This window comes from Vicugna pacos, chromosome 11, assembly GCF_048564905.1.
Source record: "Vicugna pacos chromosome 11, VicPac4, whole genome shotgun sequence".
NCBI classification, from domain to species: Eukaryota; Metazoa; Chordata; class Mammalia; order Artiodactyla; family Camelidae; genus Vicugna; species Vicugna pacos.
In genome coordinates this window covers 20,338,905-20,352,415 of record NC_132997.1, presented here as the reverse complement: position 1 = coordinate 20,352,415, position 13,511 = coordinate 20,338,905, and the positions used below count along the sequence as shown (strand labels likewise).

At 43.5% G+C, this 13,511-nt stretch overlaps 1 pseudogene; it reads left to right on the top strand.

The window, feature by feature from the left end:
- The window catches only part of LOC140699887 (formin-2-like), a 130,841-nt pseudogene that overhangs the window by 11,031 nt on the left and 106,299 nt on the right, over positions 1-13,511 (top strand).

Below are 13,511 nucleotides of genomic sequence, written 5' to 3'. Positions count from 1 at the left end.
TTAATGCTGCTTTTTATGTAGTAAGAGCTCTGTAAATGTTGAGTACATAATGAATGAAAATATGAAGTAAAATGGTTTAAATAGCAGAGCACTTAGAAAAGTTATGCTTATTCATATTCTAGGGCCAATTATTTTCATTTGTTAGTGTGATCGACACATCCAGTCTAGAAACAGGTGCTTTGACCAAGGAGCAGAGTAGAAGGCCCAGGATTTGGGGGGCCCCCTGAACTGCTTGTCGGTGTGGGGTGGGTGGTGGGGTAGGGGAGGGGGTGCCAGAGGGAACCTGGGGGCCTCTGTTTCCTGGTCACAGCCAGCTAGTTTGTTCAGTTAAGAAGTAAGCTTTGGTTCAGAAGCCTTAGGTCAGCCCATTGTCCCCAGTTGAGTTGCAGGACATCTGATGTCTGATAGGGCCTGTGTGCCCCAATTAAATCCCTGGCCATCAACTGTAGGAAGCAGAACAGAAGGTCATGTCTCTGTCCACTCCCCCTGCTCTAGTCAAACTACATTCACTGGTCAGAAAGGGAGATCGGTGCAGTCCAGCTAGTGTGCAGGTCCTAGAAACAAGGAAAACTTTCCATGTTCTCACCACAGTGGTGTGACTCTTTAATAAGCGAAGTCACATCTGCTATTTTTGCAGAATCAGGAGCATGCCTTGCTGAGCTTTGTAATCTTGATTATTTCACATAACACTTGTGACACATTTTCCATGTCCTTAAATCATTTTAGTAGCATGATTTAAGATATTTATTGTGAAAATTTGATCATACATAAAAGTAGAAGTATGATGACGTCCCATGTACCCAGCTTCAGGAATTATCAGTGTTATCGATGCCATAATAGCTTCGTCTCCCTCTGTCCCCCAACCTGCCACCCTTCTTTTATGAACTAATTTGAGACAAGTTCCAGGCATCATGTTATTTTAATCTCAAATACTTAAATTTGCATCTCAAAAATGTACTTTGAATATGCCATAACTTCATTATTGTATTGAATGCGTATAGAATTCGTTTAGTGTTACCTGTTGATCAGCGCATTCACACAGCTCTCTGATACCCGAGATGAGAGTTTAGGTCCAATCTGACATGGTTTGACCCGTGCTTTTCCCAGAGGGACAGCACATGTGCTTGATGGGCAGCCCTGTGGACTTTATAATCCCGCCCATTTAGAGGCTCACTGTGTTTGCCTGTCTCAGTTGTGTTGACTCTGTGAAGGACTTGTGGGTTTGGAGATGACAGTTTGATCTCTTCTTTGCAAATTTTTCAATTGATCTTTTTTCTAATGGGTTTCCCATCTATTCATTAAGCGAGTCATTACAGATTGCAATTTTCTAATATTGTCATTTCTTCGTATTTTTTGGCTGGAATTTTTCTGTACTGTGAACTTCTTTAATCACTAGGTATGTTTTAATACCCTAAAATACAGTTCATTCCAGGAAAGGTAGATTAAATGCTTCATTTATTTCCCATTTATTCTGTTATCAGTGATGACTGGTGGGTGCACTGGTGTTCTCCAGTGATATCTGTTGAGTGTTACTTTTCTTATTCCTTTCCATACATTCAATGTGTTTACATTAATTAAGTTGTTGTTCTTTCTATAACAACATGACTTGATGGCTGTATAGTAGGCCATCATTAATATATATTCTTTTTTTTTTAATTGAACTATGGTCAGTTACAATATCTCAGTTTCTTGTGTACAGCCTAATGTCCCAGTCATACACATACATACATATATTCATTTTCATTTAAGGTATTATATAAAATACTGAATTGTACTATACAGAACAAAATTTTTTTTATTGATTTTTATATATAGTAGTTAATATTTGTAAATTTCAAACTCCTAATTTATCCTTCCATCATATATATATATACAGCTATCTTTAAAAAAATCTATGTCATTATTGTTGGACATTTCAGTTTCTTTCATTTTTTTTCCCTAATAACTGTCCACTTATTACAGTACCAGGAACTGTGCTAAGCACTTTACATGCATTATCTCATTTAATCTTCACAATAATCCTGTGATGCATCACTTTTTGAATATACCTCTGAATATTTACCTAGGATAGATTTTCCAAAGTTGAATTTTTGTGTCAAGGGGTGAAATTTTTAAGATTATTGACACACATTGCCAGATTGCCCCCTAAAGCTTTCTTTCCCAGTCAGTGCTGATACCCACTTCTGGGTTTTGGGTCCTTGAGTCCAGGTTGAGGGATACTGGGGGAAGAAATCTCCCGCTGGTTTGGTGGGTTTTTGAACTCTCATCTTCTTCCCCAGGCCTCCTGCCACTATGCTACAGCCTTGAGGATCTTCACAGAGCTGCCTCATGCCTTCTAAGCACCATGTTGCTTCTGCTGCATGTAGTTGATGCAGTTACAAAAGCTTTCCCAGTTTTAGGGAGAGGAGTATAGACTGAGAGAGACCACAGGAGAGGATATGGGAAGAGTGGGGAGAATGCCATAGGATGAGCTCAGACGCACTCAAATGTTAACATTTAATAGAGAAGCCAGTACACGGGCCTTGAGAGATAGTGGCCAGGGAGGTAGAGAAAACAGAGGGCAGCATCAGGAAGATGCCTGGAAAGTGTTCTTGGAGAGATTAAGAAATTGAGTAAGATAAAGGCGTAAGTATTTTTGGTACAATGCTGGCTACCAGTTTCTGTTGCTTTGGTGGGGGTGGAAGTCAAATTAGACTTGTCAGATGAGAGTGGGCTGGGTCCGGAGTGAGGGGCTCGAGGTAGCAGGTATAGGTAATTCCAGCCAGTCGTCTTCTCTAACTGAGATATAGCTGATTTACAATATTGTGTTAGTTTCAGGTGTACAGCACAGTGATTTGGTATTTTTGCAGGTTGTACTCCATTATAGGTTATGACAAGAAATTGGGTATAACTCCCTGTGCTCTACAGTAAATCCCTGTTGCTTATCTATTTTATTTATAGTATCTTGTATCTGTTACCCCCATGCCCCTAATTTGTCCCCCCCCACTATGTGGTAAGCACACATTTGTTTTCTATGTCTGTGAGTCTGTTTCTGTTTTATATACACTCATTTGTATTATTTTTTAGATTCCTCATCTGACTGATATCATACAGTATTTGTGTTTCTCTTTTCTCAATGTCCGACTTATTTCACTATGCATAAATTATTCTCTAGGCTTATCCACATTGCTGCAAGTGCAATATTTCATTCTTTCTTATGGCTGAGTAATATTCTATTGTGTGTGTGTGTGTGTGTGTGTGTATACACCACATCTTCTTTATCCAGTCATCTGACAATGGACATTTAGGCTGTTTCCATGTCTTGGCTGTTGTAAATAGTGTGGCTGTGAACATTGGGATGCATGTTACCTTTTAGAATTAGAGTTTCTGTTTTTTTCTGGTTATAAACTCAGGAGTGGAATTTCTGGATCATATAGTGAGTGGTTCTATTTTTAGTTTTTTAAGGAATCTCCATGCTGTTTTTCATTGTGGCTGCACCAGTTTACATTCCCACCTACAGTGTATGAGGGTTCCCTTTTCTCCACATTTTCATCAATATTTATTTGTAGACTTTTTGATGATCTAGCTGGTAGTTTTGATGTAAAGGAAACTAGGAAATGGGACAATAGCTGGGAGTAGGGAGGGATGTGGGCTCCGGGAGATTTTTCATAAAATTAAGTGCATCTGCTAAAACAGGGTCTCCCTCCATGGGAAGGAGTCGGCCCCAGATGGACCTAAACTCGAGGGATGAGCTCTTTGCAGGGTGAAGGCAAGTAAGGGGGAAAGGGTGACAGAGTGGTCAGGACGTCCTCTCGGGCAGTGACGACTGAGCAGATGCATGAATGAAGTGACAATGGGTGAGTGGGTCATTCAGGTATTTGGGGAAGAGTGTTCTGATGCAGAAGCTCCGAGGTGGGGGAGTCAGGGTGCTGGAGGAGGAGGAGGCCGGCAGGGGAGCCTGGAGTGGGCGGGGCAGGAGGTGCAGGGCAGCAGGGGTGCTCCTCAGTCAGGGCTTTACTCTGAGGGGGTTGGCGAGCCCTGGAGGGTGGGAGTGGCCTTGGACGTTGGTGTGGGTACTGGTAGTATCACTGGGGCGGGTCCCTGCGGGGGGTGGAGGAAGCTCAGGAGGCAGGATTCAAGGTCACAGGTGAGTTATCTCCCTGAGTGTCTGTGACAAGGATGAGAGGAATCGAGGTGGAAACAAGGGCAGTGAGTCAGGGGGTGAAGGGTTAGTGAAGGGGAGGGGAGGACAAGAAGGCTGTGGATAGCAGGGGGTCTCGCCAGTGGCAAGAGTTTCAAGGGAGCTGATCAGTTTGAAGGAGTCAAACTATTTGAAAGTGCGGGTGGGGATCAGAGATCACCACTGACTTCTGGTCGCTGAGATAGGTGGGGTTTGACATAAAACATCTCCACTGAGAGGTCTGTAAGAGGAAGGCCCCAGGGCAGCTGGGCTGTTGTTAATGCGAGGAGGTGGACTTCCCTTCAGAGAGGCTAAGGCAGGAGTTCTCAATCCAGGGCCATTTTGCCACACAGGAGACGTTTGGCATTGTCTGGAGACACATCAGGCTGTTAAAACCAGAGGAGTTGTGGCGGGGCTGCGGGCATTCTGGGAGTCTGGGTCGGGGTGCAGGGCACTGGACCGCCCCCAGCACAGGTGGCCCGGCCCAGGGGAGCTGTGGCTGAGGAGCTCCCGATGTATGGGTGTTTGCTCCTCAGGGAACTGAAGCTCTGGGGGTTGCACGCCCCCTCTTCCACTCTGTTCCCTAGCCACTTTTGTTAATTTTTGACTCGATATACAAATATACATTTTTTTGCTCCCAAATACGAACACACACACACACACACACACACACACACACACCCCAGGCAAGATCCTGTCTCCCCTATTTTCTGTCATATACAATGTTGAGTTTCAGAAAAGAACTCACTAGTTCTCTGGCTGTTTTCTGGCCTGCTGTAAGATGTATGACGTGGGTGCACTGTCATTATAATTAATCACTTGAGGATTGAGGGATGTGATTTCCTAGGTGTTTGGGTCCAGTCAGGTTTGCAAGCAAACTTAAGTTCTGTAGGGAAAAAAATCTTTTATTTCTCCTTAGAAAAGTCCTGGGAGACCAACAAGTGTTCTCTAGTGACCTGCAGGAGTGGAGAGAACAGCTCCTTTGCCCTGCTCTGACGTTTTACATGTCCCAGGTAGATTTGGAGTTTAGTTTCGTTTTACAAACAAAAATAGGAGGAGGCATGAAAATTGCATGGCTCCTAGACTGCGTAGGACTGAGCACTTAACATGTTTGAAATTTCAACGTTGTGACTGATGCACAGACCTGGGCCTGGCTCTGTGCAGCCCCCAGCTAAGAGGGCTTTTCAGATTTTTTAAGTTGTTAAAAAGAAAACAAAGCAAAATAAAGCCAAAGAAGAATGTGCAACAGAGACCTTACATGGCCTGTAAAACCTAAAATATTTACGATTTGACCCTGTACAGAGAAAGTTTGCAGGTCATTTCCACTTCCGACCATGGTGCGAATGAATCTTCATCAGAGAATCGTAACATTGTATTCATTTAGAAATCCTAAAAATATGTTTTCATATTTCTTATGTGCAAGTGGCCGAATTTGCAGGATGTGTGCTGGCTGTCAGAGAGGTTGTTTTAGTAAGGGAGGCAGACATTAAATTAATAATTGCACAAATAATTAACTAAAATAATTACACAAAGAAGCTTTGAAGGATGCCATAAGAGTGTGGAAGGGGTCACTGGAAGCTTTTCTGGATGAGTGACTTTAAGTCTGAGGACTGACTCTGTTGGTGGGAGGGTGGGCAGGAGCAGGGCCGGGGCTGAGTGACCCGCGGGCGGCCCTGGACGGGACAGGGGAGACATTGTAGTTCTCCTATGGTTAGTGCAGACACCTGCTGACTAACTTCCCAAAGGATGATAAGTCAGAATGAGTAGCTTCAGAAATGAATGAGGGACTAGACTTGCAGCTCTCAGCTCTGGCTGAGGTTGGAATCAGTTGGTGCCCAGTCAGGTACTGATGCCTGAGTCCCCGTCCCCTTCATTCTGCTCTCAGGTGATCTGAGGGACAGCCAGGACCGGGACCGAGAACCGTGGGACAGGTGGGCCCCGGTCCTCAGCCAGTGTCCTCCTCTTCTTGTGCCTCTCTTTTCTTATCTCTTTTAGGGAAATAATAAAAGCCTGCTGTGTAGACCTACCCTAGAGTTATGTTTCTGAGGTGCATAGAAGAAAATTTTGCGTTTCTACCATTTTCCTCTTCTGGGTGAATTTTCCTTCTGGCCAGCCCTCTCCCCTACTCAGAGGCTGGTGCCTACCTCCCTGTTTCCTTATTCCTCCCCCTCCCCATTGCCACATCCCAGACTGAATGTTAGCCACTGACATTTCTTAGCCCAAATGGTGGCTACTGACTTCTTCCTCAGAGAGCCAGGGGCAGGGATAACACAGAGCAGAAGGGGGGTTTCCAAAGAAATCCAGAAGGTCGGGTGCTTCTGCAGGTACAAGAAGAGGTAGGACTCATAACGGGGCCCATCCTTTTCGGGAGTAGGAGTTGTTTTGGAGGATGTGGGTGTGAACCAGAGCTCCCCTGTCCAGTGTGGTGTCCCAGGCCTGACTGCAGAGCTCTCTCTGCGCAAGTCCGTAGCCTTGGCAACAGTGTTCCACAGGCTGTGTTTGCTGGCCTCTCCTCGGGGGAGTTCTGAGCCAGGGGACCTGCCAGTGCTCCCGCCTAATGACCGTGTCTCACCCGCAGGGCGAACTCTGTTGGAGAAGCTGTTCAGCCAGCAGGAGAACGGGCCTCCAGAAGAAGCAGAGCAGCTTTGCTCGCGGATCATTGCCGTGGGTCTCCTCCTTCCTTTCAGTGGCTGCTTCGGGGAACCGTGGGGGCAGAGTGCCCAGTCCAGCTCAGCTCCATTTGATGTAAGTAGGAGACTCCACAGAACTCACTGGCTCGGAGGCAGACTGCAGTCAGAATAGCAGCTGTGCTGTGTGTCGGCCCCAATCAGCCTAAAATTTAAAAACCCGTATGTGACGCAGGCCCTCCTCCTCTCTGCCACTCAGCTTGTTTGTTTCCTTTTTCACTAGGGTATTCGTCAGTATATTTGCCAAACGTCCTTTTCTTAACAGATGGCCACTCTTGACACTTTGCTAGCCCGATGTCTTTGAAGTGGTTCTGAGCCAGTATTTCTGACTTTGCTGGTCATAGACGTGCCCTCAGAAGCAGCTCCACAGGGCAAGAGCTGTGTTCCCCGTAGACGGTGGGTTTCCCAGGGCCCGGAATGCGATCTCAGTGTGTTCATAGCTCGTCTGTGTACTGACTGGTGACATGAAGCAGCGCTGTCTGCTTTCTCCCCCGGCTCCCATTCACCAGGAGCGTTAATACTGCCAAACAACAGTCCCAAAGCCATTTCATAATTCATAATGAACAGCTGGATTATCATTCTCAGGCCAGAGTATTGCTAACCTTTCTCAGGTGTGTGGTATGTGTGTGACCTTGGGGGTTGTGATGAGTGTGCCTCTAAACCCACGTGGGTAAGAATTCTCACCTAGGGCGTTCTCGCGAGGAAACTGGAGGCCTGCGTGGCTCACTCGCTGGCGCCCGGTGTCTGGGCGGCGGAGCGGTGGCTCTCACCCGCGCGGGTTAGTTCCGGTTACTCAGGGCTTCTGACCCGCGGCTCCTCTCCGTGGACCCGCTGTTGAACGAGACGGGCGATGATGTGCGCTTTGGAAGACAATGGGAATGAGCCCTGGCTGGGATCAGGAAGTGACAGGAAATAATAAAATGTCTGTGTGTGCCTGCTTTTCTAATTCCTCTGCTTTACCCGTCGTAACTGTCGTCTCCTTTCGGTATTAGGGACGTAAGTCACATAAGATATTGTGAGATCTTTTTGATACTTCCCGTGTGAAAGAAGGGTCCTCGGGACGTGCTGTGGCTTGTGAAGCTTTCTTCTTAAGACTGATCGAGTGGCCTGTCTGTTCATTTATGACGTGGCAGCTAATCACTGCTCGGTAGATCTTTTTCTTCTATGAGAAGAATTAACAATGAATTTTTTTCTCCCTTTTCCTTTTTGAGAGGTGTGTGTTATTAGAGAGAGAGAACCCGTGGAATGTGGTGGGCTGAAAGCTTTATGGAGCTGTATTCTAGGAGATGTATCAGTTTGCATCTAGGAAGTAAAATAAATATGGTACAAAGGCAAACACTAGGCGTGTCTAACAGTTGCTTTTTGGGGGCGGGGGTTTAGATAATTTGGTTTATTTATTTATTTACTTTTGGAGGAGGTACTGGGGATTGAACCCAGGACCCTGTGCATGCTAAGCATGTGCTCTACCATTTGAACTATGCCCTCCCCATAACAACTGCTTTTTGATTAAAACTGTTCCCAAGTTGACTGCATTTTCCTCCCTTAGAGCTCAAACAGTCTTGGGGGAGAGTATAGTTCAAGTGGTGGAGCACATGCTTAGCATGCATGAGGTCCTGGGTTCGATCCCCAGTACCTCCTTTAAAAATAAATAAATAAACCTAATTCCTGCCCCCCCCTTAAAAAAAGAACAGAAATAGTCTTATCAGTCAGTAAATGTGGACTTGGAATAAGCTGCAAAGAATAGAATAATCCTATTCCTCCATTTTAAAAATCGCTGAATCAATAAACAGTCTGTTTCTTGCCCTCCACCTCACTCCATTCTTGTGTTAGACTAGTGACCCCTCCCACTTGTCATTTTGGAAGGCGGCTGGGTGTGGCATAGAGAGTGAAAAGCAAAATACATACAGTCCCTTATGCTGGTGTGAAGAGATTTCCTCAGAACGGGGAGTTTCTTTCCCCAACTTTGTGACTGCATTTTCTCCTTACTGTATTTGTTGGCTCTGTTCTTCCTCTCTAGCAAATCCAAACCTAGTCCAACCTAATCCAAAACAAATATGAAATTAAAGGTACTCTAGTAACAGATGTTATTCCACACACTTAAATAGCGTTTCAGCACAGAAGTGTGTATTTACGGTTCGCATCGTCAAGAATTTTTTCCAAAGCCAAGCAGAGGTAACAGCACAGGGAGTTATGTGAACTGAGGTGTTAGTGGGGCTGTGGGGAGGACGGCTCTTTTCTGTAGGGAGAGAAGTTTCTGGTAATTAGCCCCTCTGCTGGTTTCCAGAAAATTGCTGCTGGGAGGACTTCTAACCAACAGTTCTCTCGAAGACAGTGGCCCTTTGAGACAGAACATCCTGTGGGAAGAAGCTCACAACCGGCTCTCTCCCCGCCCCAGCTTTGCTCCCTTCCCTGAGAACAAACCTCCCCCTCCCCTCCCCGCTTCATCTCTGTCTACACTCCTAATAAAAGCACTAGAGTTTTGATCTGGAGACCTTACTCATGCGGTTTAGCCAACTTCAGTCAACCCTTTTGATTTAGGTCCATGGAATTGTATACATTTTTAGGGCCTAAGATTGTGCTTTAGAAATGCTATAGAAAAGATGAAAGGATTTCACATTTTCTCTCACATTTTGACTTGGTTAAAATCTCAAGAATACTGAAAGGCAAAGAGCTTTGAGTGATAATGTTAATTCACTCACAGATGTTTACTGAATTCATTCAACATGCCAGGCAGTGTTGCAGGCTCCAGAGATATTATGAGCATATATCATATTAATGAGCAAGAGAAATATGATTTCCGTTCTTCTGAAATTTATATCCTCTTCCCAGTGGGGTGAGACAGATCAAAAACAAAAACAAAAACAAATGAAACATACGTAATGAATTTCCATCAGATTCTAATAAGCACTATGAAGGAAATAAATTCAAGTACTGTGATCAGTGAATGGGGGGGGCAGTGAATGTGGAGTGAAGCAAGTCTCACATGTAATGTGAGGAGCCATGAGTTCAGGTTAGAGGGAAGGTCATTCCAGGAAGCCCCGGGCAGGTGCACAGGGCCCAGGGAGCGCAGGCAGGCCTGACCTAAGCAGAGCACAGCCTGCAGGCCTGTGTAGCTGCTGTTTTGGGAGATGAGGACAGAAAGAAAGGCCTCAGGAGCCAGAACACTTGGGGGTCTTGAAAGCTATGGAAGGAAAATGGATTTTTTTTTCAAGTGGGAGCTTTTGGAATGTTTTGTGCAGGGTAAGAACATATTTGTTCCATACTGCACATGGATCTTGTGGTCTGGTCTCTGGGCAGCATTGTGTAGGAGCAGAAGCAGAAGCCGGAACACCAGAGGGACTGATGGCAGGAGTGGAGCGAGATGTGGTGGTGGTGGAGGTGACAGAGGGTCAGTGGGTGTGGGATGGATTCTGGAGGCAGAGCTGCTGGTTCTTCTGGTGGGTCTCGAATGGGGGCAACGGAAAAAGGAAATCAAAGATGGCTCCTTGGTTCTGATTTTATGTGGCTGGGTGGATTGTAGTGCCATTTACTGAGGTAGAGAAGACAAGTCAGTTTTAGGAGGAAAATATTATAAGGACAGAAGTATATGGTGCTCTATATTTTCTTGAATAAAATTCTGTTTATTGAGAAAACTAATACCTAGCATATTACCTGACACACATTAGCTTTTGCTTTTTGCTGAGTGGAATGTTCACTTTATTAGCTGATCAAAATTAGGGCCATGACACTTAAAATTATTTCAGCCATCAAAAGGGCTGATAGCCCTTTTTGTAGCCCTGCTTTCAGAGATGAGAAAGATTGTGTTCCTCTAATGGCCGAGTAGCATTGCCCATTATCCTCACACTTGCCTTTTGCTTTGTTGGTTTGTTTTTGTTTTATGTTTCAAACAAAATTCTAAGCTAGAGCAGTTCTGAAGATAGCCGGGGAAAACATATGAATAGTGCTTGTGCTTGCAGCCTGGTAGGTCATACTGCTGGGTTGTGGATCATGGTATTTTTTGTGGTCTGGGGAAAGATTTTTTTCCTTTTGGAACCTGGTCTATTCATCTCTCTCAAGTGTAGGGAAAAATCTCTCCTGAAATATTTACTGTGATTTCTAAATCTTTAGAAATAGCAAAACATTCACTATTATGACACATCACGTAATTTGAAGTTTCAGGCCATTGGCTTGCAACCTGTGGACGAGGTATTAACAGTCCTCAGCCTACTGTGGACCTCGGACCCCGGCTCATTGCCTGTTAGGTGTGGATGGAGGTCATTTTGCAAGAATTAGTGTGTGGTCCCTTAAGATACTTTTTCTTAGAATGCCTTTATTCATTTTGAGATCCCTTTTTCTGGGTCATATTCATCAGCAGCTGTTTTCAGCAAACCACTAAATTATCTTATATAATTGTTGATTATCCATTAGTGAGCTCTTCTAGGATTTCTTCAATCATTAACTATGTCAGATTTCACTTCAACTCTTTACATCACAAAAAATAAAGCAAGTTTACTTGTAGTAACTTAAGGGGAAAAAGAATATGAAAACGAATATATGCATGTTCATATATGACTGAAGCATTATGCTGTATAACAGAAATTGACATATTGTAAACTGACTATACTTCAATAAAAATATATTTAAAAAATTTAAAAGAGCAAGTTTATTTGGCCCAAGCATTTTGGCAGGACTATATGGTTATATCCACTTAATCCTATAGAACCTACCTTAAATGTCTTTTTAGTAGAGTATTTCTGGATGCTGGGCTATTTTGGGTTTGGCAGATGCGCCGATTTTGCTGTATATGTAGTGGTCCGCATGCTGCCCACATGGGCAGGAGCTCCTTGGTGTGTATGTAAATGAGCGTAGGTTTGGATGAGTGTTTGGATAAGTGAGGCTAAAATTAAAGAGGAGGAAGACATAAAAATTCAGGCCAAAAAGAATTAAAAGAAACATGATCTCGAACCTGTTGAAAGATGTCATTAATCAATAACAAGAGCAGGAAATGAATGGAATGCATTCTACTCACTGTCCTCGACAGTGAGAGTGGAGATTTGATTGACCAACGGAAATGATCATTTGTATTTGTATTCATTTCTTTTTCAGAGCAGGAAGAATACTCAGATGCTATTTAGTCAAACCTACACAATTATTTTCCTGAGAAGCAATAAAAGCTATGATGTGTCTTTCAGCTCTAAGAGCATGTGTGTGTGCAGGGCTCTATTTTTACTTTTGAAACATTATGTACAGTATTAACTCTCAGAAGTTGTTTTATTTGTGGTGTTAAAATTATACTTAATTTTCAGATCAGCTTTTAAAATCATTTTAGCTGAAATACTTCTTTTTTCTGCAGACTTACCTCTAATGTCAACTTAGAGTTCAGTAGCAAAATAGATTTCATTTTCTGAAATTCATTTAGTAGCCATATTTTCTATCCATTCCTTTACCTAGGTAATCACTGCATAAATCCATTATAAGCCGGGTAACAAAAGAAGATTGAAGCTGTAATCCTTTCTCAGTTTTACTTATATAGGTTTTTTTTTTTTAATTTGAGAGACTTAAAAGATCTAAAGTACCCCACTGACCTGGGTGAAGGGCAGGGAGGCTGGAAGTCATGCAGCAGCCCTGCTCCTCGCCCCGCCCCCCACTGTCAGTGTCCCCCACATGTGCTGTCCTGGCTCTTGTTAAGTTGGTTTTGACTTCTGGTATTTTAAGTTTATAATGCAGTCATCAACATTACTGCCACCTTCTGGCTGTCATGGTGAGGATTTAGGTACCACCTTCCCTGCCCCTCCCCATTCCTCCCAGCATAGTTAATATTGTTTTTCTGGTTTCCCTTTAGTAATTTGCTTTGAAACTTAAATAGTAAGCTTTCTGATTTGCCGCTGTTGTTCCATCAACTTCACATCCTATCTCCTGCCACCTCGCCTGTTGTTAGTGCCTCTACAGTCCCCTCCATCTAGTCCAAGCCTGGACTGTTCCGGCTCCCAGTAGGTTCACTTTTATCCTTAGGGTATATTTTTAGGGTTAATGTTTTATTGATACATTTATAGCAAAAGTTGAAGAAGATATGGATACTGTAAATATTGCCCTGCAGAAGCAGGACTGTGTTCTGATTTCATTTCCTTCTCAACATCACAGTGCCCAGACCACTCAAACTAGGATGTTCATGGGGTCAAGTTCAAATGGATCCTGTTATCTGAATAAACAATCACTCAAAAGTATCCTATATTTAATTTAATTTTCATTTGGTTTATCCCTTTCTGACACAGGGAGCCCACATCCAGCACAACAAAGTTTTTGGTTGCCTTCCCTTCCCTTCTGTTCCCTTTCTTTCTTTTCTTTCCTTTTAGGAGAAAAAACATATAATTTTCCTTTCTTTTTTTCTCTCTGTATTCTAAATATCTTACTGATTGACACTGACTTACATAAGACATATAAACAAATTATTGGAATTTAGTAGTTGAAGTCGGCTCTGTAGTCAGACTGTTCTGGATTTGAGCCCTGGATTTTCCACTTATTGTGCAAACTTAGGTAAATGGCTTAATTTCTCAAAGTTTGTTTCTTCTGTAGAATGAGGAGTAATATAGTGGTTTCTGAGTAAGAAGAGCATGAATACAAGTAAAACACTTTGCACAGTATGGGGTATATGATAAGTGTTCAGTGTATGTAAACTGTCACTCCAC